Here is a 15,952-nt window from a genome sequence, read left to right on the forward strand (position 1 = left end):
GTAGAGCTTATACCTACATCAGCTATTTATTTTCCTGTCTAAATCCTAGGTTAAGGTCAGAAGTGTTTGTTTCCTTAAAGCAGACTAAATGGAATAAAGTTTGAAGTGTTAAGATTCTAAATGTAAAAATAACCATGTTTAGACACATGAACAATGAATGGACAAAGAAAACAAGCTGTAAACACACATTGGCATCTTACCCAGTCCTTAACAAAGGGCAATCTTGACATTGGTGACACTGAAGAACCTGGAAGACATGTTGTTACATGAAGCAAGCATGTTGTATCAATTACTGCTGGATTCCACTGCAGTGAGTTTTCTACCAGTCAAATTCATAGAAGCTAAGACTCAGAATAGTGGTTAACAGAAACTGCTACTGAATAGGTACAGAGTTTCAGTTCTACAAGATGAATTTGTTCTAGAAAATGCTGCAGCACATAGGGACTACCTTGAGCATGCTTCATTTTGCACTTAGATGTTTGTGAAGACAGATCTCACATAAATGTCTTACCAGAAAACAAATAAAATCCCAAAGGGACCCAAGGGAGCTTTAGTGGTCATGGATATTTCTATTCCTTGATGCCTTGGTTTCACAAAGGTGCTCCTCTGTCCAAACGTCAAATACCAGCGTTAAATATGTGTTTTCTCTTGATAGTAATTTAAGGTCTATAAAACTGTTAAAACAACAGTCACAGCAGCAGCAAACAAGCAATCACAACTGATAGACTGCATTAACGCTTACAGAATTCAACCCACAAAGCCTCATATTTTTCAGGTCTAGAACTCTTACGGTTGTCTCTCTCTGTCTCTCTCTCTTTCTGTCTCTCTCTCTCTGACTCTCTGTCTTTCTCTGTCTCTGTCTCTGTCTCTCTATCTCTGTCTCTGTCTGTCTCTCTCTGTCTCACTCTGTCTCTGTCTCTTTCTCTCTCAAAGAGACAGAAAGAGAAAGAAGAAAAATGCCTGCCATAGAGGTAAACTGGGGGGAGGGGATGGCAGGGGGAGGGGGAGGTGATGGGGGAGAACCTGGGGACACTGGTACTGGGAAACGTACACTGGTCGGAGGATGGGTCTTGGAACACTGTATGGCTGAAACCTTTTCAGGAACAGCTTTGTAAAAACCGATCTCACAATGATTCAATAATGAAACCTTAAAATAAATAAATAAATGAATAAATAAATCTTAGGACTGACTGTCCTGCATCGAAGTCACAGAAAGCAAAGATTTGGCCCAAGGCTCAGTCTCTGTGGTGCCAGGAATTACGAGGCCACTGGGCGAGGCTCACCAGACACCAGAGCTTTACACACAATGCTCATGACCATGTAGTACTGACACTGCACGGGAGTCCATGCATGCTAGGCACATACCTAACCACTGTGCTTTCCCTGTTCCAAGAGTACTTCTTAGTATGTTGAAATAGCCCGTCTCTCACATGGCACCTTCCTGATGGTCTTTTGTGATTACTTGGCTTATTCATATTATAAATTGTGTTAATAGCTCTAAATTTATACTCAAAAATCATATATATTTATAACTACACCACTTTTTAAAAAAATATTTATATACATATATATGCTACTTTTTGAAAACTCCTTTGTACAAAATGATATACTGCAGTGGGTTTATTATACAAAATTGTTCAAACATGGAATTTGCCTCAGGTTAATTTCAGACGTTCATTAGAATCAGTGACTAGGAAGTCACTGAATTATTTCCCCATTTATTTCTGCATTGTGATTAATTTGTTTGTTTGTCTATTTATGGAGTATTTACTCAGGAGTAACAAAACCTGCATAAAGGGGAAAAGCAATCAGTTCTCTTTCCAGTCCAGTTGTAGGGAAAGGGAGTTTTTATGCACCTTAATTTTGAGCTTTGAAGTGAAGAAGGAATCTGCCTTCTCCAACAGGAACCAGTCTTTCACACTGGGGGTGGTGTTTGAAACAAAGAAGGATCCTTTCAATTTGAAAGGCTATTGTGGGAGGAAAAGGAAGGAGAACCTTATTAAAGATGCTTTCATCTTGTGTGCTTTTTTTTTTTCACCTGGAAAAATACAAAGTGTGTAACCATTCTCTCTCTAGTAATACCACAATACCGCACATGAATTTCTTGGTTCTGGTCCTTGAAAGCATGATTTGAGTAACTTAGAACCAAGTCTCCCAGCCCCTAATGGACTCATCCAGTTCAATCATTTTAGTTTAAAATATCGTGCAATTAATTTCAATATTTGGATGGCTCAAATATTGTATTAGTTTTTGTGTCAGCACTGAAGAAAAAGCAGCTGATTGCTCAAACTTTAGTTTGGCATGAAACTTCCTGTCAGCTCCTGCCCTGATGGGGGGTGGGGGGTGACGTGGAGTATCAGGTGAATTAGCTCATTTAAAATCTCACCCTTTTTCTCAGGATGGGAAATGCATGATGAGAGTAGATTATAGTCCGAACAAGATTGCCACTCAATGCCTCTTTTGCAAACCACAGCACCCAAAAGAAGAGAAAGAACAAAAGGGAATGCCCTGCCACAGAGATAGGGTGGGATGGGGGGAAGGGGGTGGGAGGGACACTGGGACTGGTGGTGGTGGAGAATGGGCACTGGAGGGATGGGTATTCGATCATTGTATAACTGAAACCCAAGCACAAAAATTTGTAAGTCTACAACTGTACCTCATGGTGTTTCACTAATAAAAATTTAAGGAAAAAAAATAAAATAAAATTTCACCCTCTCTAAGGGCTCCAGTCGGAATAGGGAGTGAGATGGTGGGGTGGGGGGGTCTCTGGGAGATGACAGGAGATGAAAAGAAGCCCCCAGCATGTGAGGGTTGAAGACCAAGGGAACAGAGGAGACAGGGAGCCACTGGGGTAGAGACCAAGAGAGACCCAGGAGCAGCTCCAGCAAGGGGACACAGGTGAGAGCATCCCAGACACAGACGCCAGATCAGGAAAGAGTGTACCAGATATAGAAAGACATACAGACAGAATTGAGCAGAAGGTGAGGAACAAGGTGCATGACGTCATCCACGGGTAAGGAAGAGTCTTGGATATTGGGAGGGACCTCGACACATCTAAATTTAAATTTTGGGAGGTGTGCACACACCCCACAGTGCTCAGGGCTTACCCCTGTCTCTGTTTTCTGGGAGAGGGGAGATTCTTAGATGACTCGGGGGACCATATGGAATGCCAAAGACAAAAGCCAGGTCAGCCACTTGCAAGGCAAGCAACCTACGTGCTTTGGACCTGACAAATCTGAATTTCTTAAGCATCTGAGTTTTGTCTGCGAATATTTCATACAATTCTCAAGATCTCACGAGCCCAGAAATAAATCCACTTATGTGCTCAGGAGCCCAGGAATAAATCCACTTTTGCACTAACATCTCTAAAACGAGATTGGTTTAAGATCTTTAAATGGTTTTCAGGTACTTTTCAATGTTTATATATTAAAAACTGAGCATGAAAAGCTTCTCTAGTCAACAAAAATTAAATAGGTAAGGACTTTTCAGTCGAAAAATAATATTTAATATTGGAAAATCTCAGAATGAGATGAAAGTCTCAGATTGGGAGAAAATGTTTGGCAAAATATCTTTGTGATAAAGTTCTGCTATCAAAAAATTTTTAAAAATTCCAGATTTAAAACTCAAGCATAAGAAAACTAACACCCAGATTAGAATGGCCCAAAGAGCCTTACACATCTAAATTTGTAAAAATCTCCCTAACAATCAGCAGATGAAAAGTTAGTGTGTTAAATGCTGGTTCACTTTAGTAATCAGGATGCAAATGAAAACACAACGGGAGAACCAGGTGCACAGGTGAGAAGAGCCAGTCCAAACCCTGATGACACGAACACCAGATGCTGCCAAGAAAAGAAGAGCCATTGCCGGTGAAAAGAAAAGTTGTTGGAGCCACTTTGGAAGGTATTTTGGCAGCTTTAAGTAAAACATAAGAACTCTTGTAATACGATCCAGATATCCCCCACAATGGCATTGGGCCAAAGGAGTTGAAAAATTACGCCCATGTCATGACTATTAGATACTTACAGTTTCTTCATCCATAACTGCATGAAGTGGAAAACAACAAAAGCTATCTTTCAGAGGGTGAATGAATGAATACGCTTTGGTGTATCCGGACCGTGGAATATTATTCAGCACTGAAAGATATAATAAGCTTTGCAGCTGTGGGAACACGTAATGGGGGCATAACTCCTTCTCAATTAGTGACACACTAAGCTGAAAACTCTACATGCTATACAGTAGTATAGTCAGCTAGTGAAATAAACCTGTTTATCTTGTTTTGGAAAGATATGATGGGAAAAATTTAGAATGCTTTTCCGAAGAACACATCACGGTGAAAAATTTGTAGTAGACTTCAATTCCCTACGAGGGACTAACATTTCAAAGAAAGAATCAGCATCATTTGGATACTATGTGAGAAGTTGCGTGGTGATGGCTGCGTGAATCTTTACTGTGATTTCAGTTTTCCATTGCGGTTGAACAAGTCTTAGAGACTTCAGAACACCCTTTGGTTTTTTCTGGAGGTCAAAACACACATTTCACTGGGTTAATGTCCAGGATCAGGATGGATCGGGATGGATCAGGAATGTAATTCAGGGCTGGGATCTAAAGAGACCCTTGAGATGGGAGACCTCTGAGCACCCTGGGCCCAGTCCTGGTGGTTGCTGGCACCTGCAGCCCAGAGCAGCAGATGTGCTCCAGTCCTTGCCTTGAACCTCCAGCCGAATTGGCGAGTATCTCCAGCAGTGATGCCCACCTAGAGCACCTCTCCCGAGGTCTCAAGGCCAGAATAGAGGGTACCAGGACTGGTTTCCTTAGAAGACTAAGAAGCGTCTCCTTCTTTTGTCTGTCCCAGGCCAGAGAAGCACCCTGCCTGTATTGCTCATGGCCAATTTCTCCAGTTCAAAATCACAGCAACACAAGGTATGTCTTGTGCTGACAAATGAGAACGCTTACCCTCCTCTGAGGACCCTTGTGATGGGATTAGGTTCACATAAAAAAAAATAAAACGGTATATCGCCCATTTTAAAAGATTTGCTTTAATCCAGACTGTAGCATCCCTTTTGCCATATAAAGTAATATTTTCTGGGCTGGAGCGATAGCATACCAGGTAGGATGTTTGCCTTGCATGCTGACCCAAGTTCGATTCTTCCATTCAAGAGTATCTCGCCCACACAGCAAAGCCTGGCAAGCTACCCATGACGTATTTGAGATGCCAAACACAGTAACAAATCTCACAATGTTACTGGGCCCACTCAAGCAAATCGATGAACAATGGGAGGACAGTGACAGTGAAGGTAATACTTTCCAATGTTCCTCAGACGGATGACAGAAGGCCTCTGCGCTCAACCACAGTTTCCAAGTTCTTCAATATTTTTGAGAATGAAAATGTGAAGTAATAAAGATGCTCAGACTCAGAGTTAGAAAACAGAAAAGTTAATTGACACAGAAGAGAGAAAGAAATTTCCCTAGCTGGCTTCATATAGGACTAAGTTAAGTATGACTCTTTTGTGTGTGTGTGTGTGCGCAGGGGGGCGGAGGGGTAGTAGTAAAACTGGGTTTTTGTGTTTCTTGTCAAGTGACAAGAATGTTACAAAGAATGGAAAGTTTTTCCAGAGTGCTTTAGCTAATAGTCTAGGGTCTTCCCTCTTGTCTCTTGGACCATCTGCCTTGTCCATTATCTCATAGTCTCCTATGAGGCAAAGGCCTCGGGCAGAATCTATGACCTTGGGAAATTGTTATCTTCCCTTTGTCAGAAAATATCCAGGAATTTGCAGGGAAGTTTAAAGTGTAGAGTGGAGACAGCTAAGATGGAGCTGCTCATAGCAGCTGCTGAAGGGAAACTGAGGCTTCCTCTTTTACTAGGAAGTGGCTGTCTTTTGGTGACCATTGTCCAGTCCCTTGTGGCTCCCCAAATCCCCAAGTGAGCCCAAACTTTCTATATGGGATGTTGAATGAATCAATATAATTCTGAAACATTTAGGCAATGGCAGAAAATTTATTTTTAGGAATACAATGATGCCAATTGGCGTAACATATTCACTGCAATAGAGTATCCTGATAAATAAGTTTTGAAGTTTATTAGCCTAAAATCAAACATCTCAGCCTGCCTCCCATAAATATAAAACTGGGCCAAAGATGAGTATTAGGCAGGAGGACTGTCCTCCCCAAACTGAAAGATAAGGACTATTAATCTCCTTAAGGCCTGAAGATAAGGACCATTGAACTCAGTTTTTGTTCTTCAAAGTAAGGAAAACCTAACCTTACTTGGTTTAGATTTTGGACATAAGATGGAGTGTGCCTCAAGGGACCAGTTTATTCCAAGTGAGAAATTTTACTTCTCATTCTGGAGCCACTGGTATGGAACCAGCCCTCCCTAAATGTGGCTCCCTGTTCTTTTTCCCTTTTAACCAAAGCCCTTTGTGTGGCCAGATAGAACAAGATGACCGCTTGGAGGCCTTGGGACTGATATCTTCCAGTGTGCCAGCAGGGTTCTCCGCTTGTCACTGTCTCTTGATTGGTCCTCGAATAGCAGTGGGACTAGACTTGTGGGTATAATTATAAACTATATGTATATGTCAGCTGTGATTTATATGACTCTTATCTTTAATTTATAATCTAGATTTTATTTTTCCATTCACATATAAGGAAAGGATTCTTAGTTTCCCAAGCTAACCTAAAAGACAAGGTACTAAGTAATATAGCCCTTTTGGCACTGGTGACCAAATACCAGATTGAATGACCTATGTAGGATGAAAGAGGAAAATTCAAATTGTGTCAAGGATTAAAGTCATGAACGGTTTTAGAGAATTTGATGGCTTTTCAAATTTGTGTGCCTATAAATGTCATTTTTACAGAAATAACCATCTAAACATTGAATTTAAAGTTTCTACATGAATAATAGATTCTATTATCAAAAAATGGGTGTTTTAATATAAGCAAAATTGTTCCAATAGAAAAAAAATCCTAGACCAAGTTATCTCTTTATTTAAACAGCTGTTCTTAATGAAAATATGCAGAATCAAAGAACCACGTGACTGCATTTTGGAAAGTCAGACTCTGTTTTGAGCCTCAGGGTCGTGACTTTACAACCTAGAAGGAGAAACATGCCAGACCCCAAGGGTATGGATGTAAAGGCCCAGACAATGGACCACAGAGATCAATGATGATTCAAATCAAAGTAACAAGATGTGTTAACTGCTTTTGTACCTTCAGCTCCCTTGTTCAAGGCTGTGAGGACGCCCCTGGAAGGAGCACCCCTGGCAGTAGGCAGAAGGGCAAAGGGCTTAAACCCTCTCCCAGAGGACTATTGGGATTCCAAGTTTCTTAGGATTAAGACCCCTCAATGCTGAATCCCGTGTGTGTGTGTGTGTGTGTGTGTGTGTGTGTGTGTGTGTGTGCTGGTGTGTGAAATATCTGTCTTGTCTCTGTGTGTCTCAGCTGGAGGTTGAGCTCAGGCTTGTGGCCACGTGTTGTTTGGAGGCTCCGCCGAGATCACTGGCCATTTAACAAGATGAAAATGTGTCGCATTCTTTTCTGCAAGACTTTTAAAGCAAAGTATACAGAATGTACAAAAATGACTTCTGACAGGTGGGTGCGCACCCCAGATGTACTTACATAATTCATAATATCATGTTTTAGAAGTCTTCCTACTCAATCCCACTGCATTTTATAACTTCTCTGAAATCTTAAAACAGCTACCAAGAAGGCTTGGCTGAGCTGTGTATGGCTGATGAATGGTTGTTATTCCTGCCTTCCGGTGGTATTTCTTTCTTTTTCTGTTTTTTTTTCCCCCTGGTGTGACATCTACATTGTTCTCCACAGTTTTTCCTTTTCTCACACAAATTTGGCGTGCTCACCTCATCAGTCAGGGCCTCAGCAACTGGGAAAAATAAAGCCTGATACTTGGCTTTGTTAACTTGCATTTTCAGTTAATTAAAAAAAAAAACAAAGGGGAGTGGAATCCTTTATTTTAATGCTGAGGCTAATTATTTGAGTCAATGATTAAATGCACATTTGCCAGTGAGGCCAAAGTATTTAAGCATCTGCATAAACAAGTTCACATATCCCCTATCGGGATTTTGGACCCTGCAAATAGGGACAAAGGAAGCTTCTTCTGGATCTTCCATTTGAGTGAAGCCTGGGCACATCATCAGGTAAGGATTCAGGGTGGGGCCCTCACAGCACTTAGCAAGAGTGCAGATTCAAATCCCCACACAGTTCCTGAGTACCAAACAACTCAGGGCATTGCAAGCCTTCCTACCTCAAACACATCTCACTAAGAGGTTACTTTTGGGGCAGGGGCTCTTAGAGTTCATCTCTTGGGAAAGAGACCTTGAGGCAGAATTCCTCTTAGGGAGCCTTTTCCTCGATGCTGGGCAGACCTGCTCCCCTTACCTCTTTTCTTTGGAGAAAGGGGAAGTTAAATCAGCAGTCCACCAACTGTACCTTCCTTATAACATGCATCATTGACCCCCCACTCTTCCTTTCTTCCCCCATGTCCCTAGAGGTTTATGCTAATCTCTGAGACCTCTGGCCATGATGGACTCAGCCCCAGGAGGTCTCTTCCAAGTACACCAGAAATCTACAGGTTATCAATCAATAGCTTTTTACTTCTCCTCTATCAGTTTGAAACTTTAAAAAATAAATTTTGTCCGGCCTCTGAAGAACTGAGATGCATACTGAAATGATTTCTTTTGCACCCTGGCAATAGATTCTCAAAATGTCACAGTATATGTTAAGTACTGTAAAATACATTTATTCTAAATCTGCTCAGTTTATACATAGTCTTTTTTACCCAGGGCAAGTTGAGGCTTTTCCACTTTCTGACTTTCCATTATTTTTCCCCCCTGGAGAGATTTGTTCAAGCTGTTGTAATAAAAATAATCAAGTGAGACCAAGCCAATTATGTGATAGGGAGGATATTGATCAGAATTTTAGTGGAAATTTTGGTGTGTGTGTGTGTGACACGTTCAATGAAAAGGCAGCTTGAGTCCTCTATGAACCTGGTGTCTAAGGTAGACTATTGACATAGGCAGTAGACAGGAAAAGGCCAAGACAATGGAATTTCTAAGAAGTAATCAAGCCAATAGCTCTGAGTTGAGGCTAAGGACAGCCCACTGTGAGCTCAGAGACCTGGTAAGACTTTATCTGCCCTAGGAAATGAGATTGAGAGAGGGCTGGACCCGTCCCCACCCCCCACCCAAGGAAGCCCCAGCAGGAACAAAGGCCAAGGAAAAGAATTTCAAAGAGAACCAACAGCTCCCAGCTCTGCCCCTTGGAACCATTCTAGCAATGGACTCTGACCTATCTAGAAGCCCCCGAGGGGCACGGTCATGGTCGATTTGCTTGAGCTGGCCCAGTAACGTCTCCATTGGAGACTTTGTTGTTACTGTGTTTGGCATATCGAATACATCACTGGTAGCTTGCCAGGCTCTGCGGTGTGGGTGAGATACTCTCGGTAGCTTGCCGGGCTCTCCAAGAGGGGAAGAGAAGCAGTTTAGGAAAAAGCCTATAAATCACCCTATAAGTCACCTTGATCAAAGGAAGTACTGGTTGGTATATGCTGCCTGAGTCCACCTGCTGCTTGCTTCCAGGTGGTTCAGCACACTACTTGGACAGGAAGATTTTTTTCTTCTTGGGTCACACCCAGTGATGCACAGGAATTACTCCTGGCTCACGCACTCAGGAATTACTCCTGGCCGTGCTAGGGGGACCATATGGGATCCTAGGAATAGAACCCAGGTCTGCCATGTGCAAGGCAAATGCCCTACCCATTGTGCTATTACTCCAGCCCCTTGAAGAGGAAGTCTTATCTGCTAGTATGTAATAGAAGTTCTTTCTCAACTTCAACATAGGACTACTTGTGAAATAAGAATTTTAGAGGTACTTCATTTCCTCCAAAACTTGGATTCCACCACTCTTCTTCTCAAACATTCTATCTAGAGCATGTAAACATGCTCTAACATGCATGCATTGTATTAAATCTACCCTATGTCTCTTCCTCCCCAGCAGAGCCATTCGTCTTTCTGTTCGGATTCATTTTCTTCTCTGCCTTCTCTTTTCATGGATCTCTTATAATGTTCCTGTTCTTTCTATGTCATAGAAACCCCATCATCCCATTCACCAGTGCTCTAGCAGCTCTCCAGGGAAGAGCCCCCAGGACTTCTGCTGTCCCCCCTGCCTGGTCAGCCCCTTCCTGACCTCAAATAAAGGCAATCAGTTATTCCTACCGCACCCAGAGATACTTGGACACAAGAGAAGAGAAAACAGATGGGAGGATATTTTCTCTGCTTAACTCACTGAATTTCTCAATGCTCAACACCAACAAGACCCATGGGACCTCTGGACAAACACATCCTCTATTAGCTAGAAAAACAGCAGCGTTCTCAGGAGAGATTCAGGGGTAGTGGGTGCTGCTGTTTCCTGCTAATTCCTGTGTGGGAATTCTCTAAGCTTCCAACCTCACTTAAATGAGATTCTAAATATTAATGTTCACATCTTTCTTCCTAACGTGCTTTTGCTTGAGAGATTACATTTCGCTGTATTTCTTTTGCTTTTGAAACTTCTTCTACCACTGCTTTTAGTCTCTTTGAAGTATTTCATCAAATATTCTCATCAAACTCTAAATAATAGAGTATGCAACACTTTTCCCTGAGGCCTTTTCTTTTTCACTGGTGTTTCTTTATGCATGTCTTTAAAAACTATGAGACTATGTGCTAAATATTCCCAAAATATCTGCCTGACATTTCGTATTTAAAAGGAGTCTTACTTTTAATCTATCCATAACACATCTTCTGGTTTCTACTCCTATTTCCTGTGCCCCATACTGTTTTAGATAACCCCTTATTTAGTTTAGTGCTCTTTAGCGCAAGCCTCAAACCCAGGAATTATTCTCTTTCTCCCTTCATTCTTAGCCAAATGGCAATAGAAATCCCTTTCCATCTCTCTCCATTTTCTCTAACCACAATAGACAACACTACTGGAAACTCCTCCGTGTGGTCTGTGGGAGGGCCCTGTCTTTTGGATTTTGTTCCTCCCTATTGCAAACAGTTCCCAGAGAGCACTGCTGGATAGTAACCCTAAGTGCTTTAGGTTTCATCCGTGAATTGCCCGTTTCCTCCCCCCAGAGAAACTTCAAGTGCTCTTGTGAGCATCCCTAACTCTTCTAAGTTTATCTTTAACCCTTCCTTTGTGTTTTACCTCTCGTTGTCACAATTCCCCAAGGCAGTCTTGGTTACTTATAACCCGAAATTTCTGGTAATTCTGGACTTTGTGGTGAATTACTTGTTTTTCTATCTCCCCTAAAGCCTATTCATATTTTACTGTGAAGCACTGTTCTTTCCTTAAATAGGGAAAGACCATTAATGTTATGCTCCTAATATTTGGGAGTTGATTGACTTTGAAATATATCTATCCCTGGGTATCTGTCATAACTACTTGACCCAGGCTTCAGTTGACATAGTTCCCAACACCTCACAAAGGGAGGTCCCGCAATGGAACTGGAAGGAACTTGGGGCTAGTGGTGAAGCTACCCTGGCAGTCTAGAATGGGACAGTCTAGAATTCATGAAAGCACAGTCTTGATGCAAGCTGTTATGACTTAAGGGACCAGATTCCCATGGGGAAGGAGAAGCTGAACTGGTCTGAGATTTACGGTAAAAGTCTTGTTTGCCCTCAGAGCCCAGAGAACTCAATTTTCCAACCAATATCTCTTACTGTGTTTATCCAAATAGCTGCAAGTATTAATAAGAAGTAAACAATTATTTAATGTGTACAACTATAGGGAAAGAGAAAAGCAATAGAGATGTCCCTGGCAGACAGAGCGTCTCCTTGAGTTAATCCCTCCCAGGGAATTGTCTCCACCGAAATTCTCTACCCCTGTAAAGAATCAATTTTACCTTTGTGCAGTCCTAGACCTCGAACCTCATCAGATATTCTTTAAGTACCCTAACAGCTCTGCATTCAATGGGCCATTTGGACCGTAGTCACGTCTCTTTGTCTCTTTGCTGGGAAGGTGGGGAGGCAGTTCTCAGCCAAGGAACTCGGCACTCACCCTCACACTTTGAACTCACAGAGCACCAATAAAATTGACTCACAAATTTTCAGGGGTGGCCCCTGACACCACTTCTGATATAACTCCACAGCTTTTTTCATGATGTAAATGCCACCTGTATGATTTTTACTTCTTTGGTCACCATGAAGAAGACTATAATGGCATTAATTTTTTTCAAAAGAAACAAAATAAAAAGAAAAATATAATTTTCCTTTTTTCTAAGATTCTGGACTTGCTGTTGTCAGCCTTCCTTTCCCCCAGACCTTTGAATGACCTGCTATTCTAGCTCAGTCCATCTTTGGTTGCTTCTTCCAGTAGCAACTGGTCTCTCAGCTCTAAAGACAAGGGATTCTGAGCCCTCTTCTTCAAGCAAACACAGGGACAACAGAATAGAAAGAGGAGTTTTATCTGCATGCAAACTAGTTATGCTGGGAAGGATGTCTACCCACACAGGCTGTAGAACAAGTTTCAAAGAGAGGGAGTAAAGTTGGCACAATTAAATGAGGAGCTGAGTTCAGCCATAGAAACCAGAAAATCTTCATGGCTAAGGATGGTTGAAAACCTCCAGAATGTTCCCCTTATCTTTTTCTATAGGATAAGAAGGCAGAAATCTTCATAAGAAAATGCTATTGGTCATCTCACTGGGAGTGGTCCTCAGGGTGTCAGCCTTCCTGAGTGAATCTACTGTTCCACCTTTGCCTGTACTGTCCCCAACCTGCAAATGTGTTGCCCCATTCTCAGCCTGTAAAAACAGCTCATGACCATGGAGATCTGCAGGAGCACATCATTTCCCTGCCTGCTGCTGAAAACATTCTTTCTTGACCATCATCATGTCTCTTTTTGATCCCTCAAACAGCAGTGAGAGCAAAAAACCTCACAGTTACAGTCAAGCCTTGTTTTCAGTCCAGCAAAGGCAGGGTGACGCAGCAGTCTATACAAATGTTAGTCATTTTTCAGGAAACTCATGCATATTTATGAGGAAAAGGGATGAGCATGCAAATTTGAGAAATAGATAATGAAGTGATATCACATGCATAGAAAATGGCAGAGAAACATCCCTGGGGACGTGTTCTTTAGTGTAACTGTGAATAGGAAGAGAGTGAGGAAAACACAGTCTCCAATGGCCAGCGTTGTCTGGCCTGGGGCTGAGGACCTTAGTACAAAAGTTTTCTGTCTGCCCAATCAAGGTCTAAATGGAATCACTATGTTACTTTACCTTTATAGCTTCATGTTAAGTACTTGAAAAACCACTGGATGTCTTTTGTGCTCTTCTGATGAGGGTTTTGGAATATGGGATTTTTTTTTAGGGAAGTATATTTACAAGTAGTCACAAATTATTTGGGGAGCGAGTTTGGCGAATCTCACAAGAATTTAGCTAGCTTTGGGTCCTATTGTGTTAGTCACTTTCAAGTGCAGTTTATTGCAATGAAAGACAAACCAATAAGCCTACAGAGATGTATCAAATACAGTTATCAAGAAAATAATGAAAAAGTATAAAATAAAACCAAATCTGATCAATTTAAACTTGTTCTTAAACTTGCCCACTGTGTTCCTATCTTTCTGACTGACCTCCATCAACCCCTCCCTAATACTCTTTACCCATTTTTTCATTTTCATTTCATCATCCTGTTATTCGTCGATTGCCTCGAGCAGGCCCCAGTAACGTCTCTTTCATCCTAGCCCTGAGATTATATTCAAGGCTATTTAGGAGAATGAGACCCATCATTGTTACTGGTATTTGGCATATTTGGTACGCCACAGGGAGTTTGCCAGACTCTGCCCTGTGGGCAGGCTACATTCGATAGCCTGCAAGTTTGTCCAAAGTAGGAATTTTTTGTCTGTTTTTTTTTCCTACTTTGGACAAACTCTTTACCCATGGGGAGTTAAAATATGAGTTTGGATAGAAAATGTTAATTTTCTTCATCTAAATTTTCTGGTAGGTAGGCAACTCCTAATTTTCTTAAATAGTGACCAGTGACACTTAAAAAAAAAAAAACGGTTTCAATCTGGCGATTAAAATCAATTGTAAAGGAGAGGAAATGGAATCACTATGTTACTTTACTGAAATTACCTATGTCACTTTAAATTTTTTGTCTTTTGTTTTGTTTTGTTTTGTTTTGGCATTACATCGGAGGTGCTCAGAGTTTATTCCTGCCCCTGTGCTCAAGGAATCACCCCTGGCAAGTTTGATGGACCATACGGGATGGCAGGATGGCAGGGATTGAATGCGGTCAGTGACAAGCAAGCTAAATGCCCTACCTGTTTTACTGTTTCTCTGGCCCCAGGAAATTTCACTTCTGCTCCCTAATTTCCTGCAACAGGAGAGGCTAGTGATTAAATAGACTTGTCCATGGATTTGTCTCAATGGATACCAGAGATACTGCCTATGTCTCAATGGATACCAGAGATACTGCCTATGTAGGACCATAAGGTCCTAAAAGAAGAGCTTTTTTCTTGTTTTGAAGTGAAACAGTTTTTATTTGGAAGTTTTGAAGGAAAGGAGGAAGAGAAAGTGGGCGAGAGTGCAGAGTAATGTGCTCAAGAGAGAACCTGGGCTTCTCCAAGGGCGGAGAGAGACCCTACACACATGCCAGAATTAGAGATGAAAGCATGAAAGTACACATCTCTAGAGGAGAAATGAGGTCGACACATGTGCTCAGGCACCACATGTGCTCGGCCATATGGCCACACAGGGGCTCAGGCAGCAAATGTGCCCAAAGGAAGAGCTTTGGAGAGCTGTGATTTGATCAACGCATGGTGGAGATTTGGGGATGCTGGCTCGTTTGAAGATGTCAGGCAAATTTTATGTCCTTTCCCCAAGTTTTCCCTGGTAATGCTGCCTGAGCAACTCTGAATTGTAGGATTTTTGGGGTCCCAATGACAATGGTAAAGTTATTCAGCGGAATTGAAACTATGAAGGAAACAGCAGCTTCATTAAGCAGTGATCATGGAATTAAATGTAGAGTTGGTTGAATAGGGGATTATGTCTAAAGAGAACAGATAGACTTCCCTTGTTTTAGAATGTAACAAAATGACACTTGGAGTGTATTGTCTGCTAAACAACCACTCAGGACTCTAGTGAGTTTCTACAATAACAGCTAAATCAGGTAATTTATACTAGATAATAATGAGTCTATTGAATCCATGCTAAATGAGTCAACCAGTCGTTCCATATTTGGCATGGAGAGAGAGAGAAAGAGAGAGAAAGAGAGAGAGAGAGAGAGAGAGAGAGAGAGAGAGAGAGAGAGAGAAAGATTATAGATGGGAATCATGCATTGCATGCAGGAGGCTAGGGTTGAATAGTTTCCCAAACACCAGTGCGAGTGATCCCTGAACGTAGCCCCAACACATCCGGGTATGGTCCCAACACCAAACACAACGAAACAAACAAAAATGAGGCATGCATGTTGCTAACAACCATTACAACAATCTTCCAAAAAATATATTTGACTCTAAATAGAATCTCTTGGAAAACGTTCTTGTTCTGAAATATAATGTTAATATGCATTATTATTAATATATAATATTAAAATATTAAATATTCTAAAGGAGGAAATATTTCCCAAAAGTACACTGGTATCTATTAGTTAAAATAATTTTAATTCTTACAAATATATGAGATAATTTGTGAACCCAGTGTACTCTCACAAATTAAGATAGGGTGTAAATTCCCCATGCAACATTTTTGATTTCTCTAGAATTGAAAAGCTCAAAATTTGAATCACAAGAAAAAATTTTAAAAGCCCAGTGACTTTAAGATGAATCAAACTTTCTGTCAAATGATCACCAATCATTAAATAGGATAAAACTCGTTCTGAAGACAAGTCTTTTCTAAAGTAAATTTAATTATAGCTAATACAAACACATAAAAATTTTTCTTTACATAAACTCAAAAGAAAAT

The sequence above is a fragment of the Sorex fumeus genome, unplaced genomic scaffold (assembly GCF_029834395.1).
Source record: "Sorex fumeus unplaced genomic scaffold, SorFum_2.1 ptg000092l, whole genome shotgun sequence".
Lineage (NCBI taxonomy): Eukaryota > Metazoa > Chordata > Mammalia > Eulipotyphla > Soricidae > Sorex > Sorex fumeus.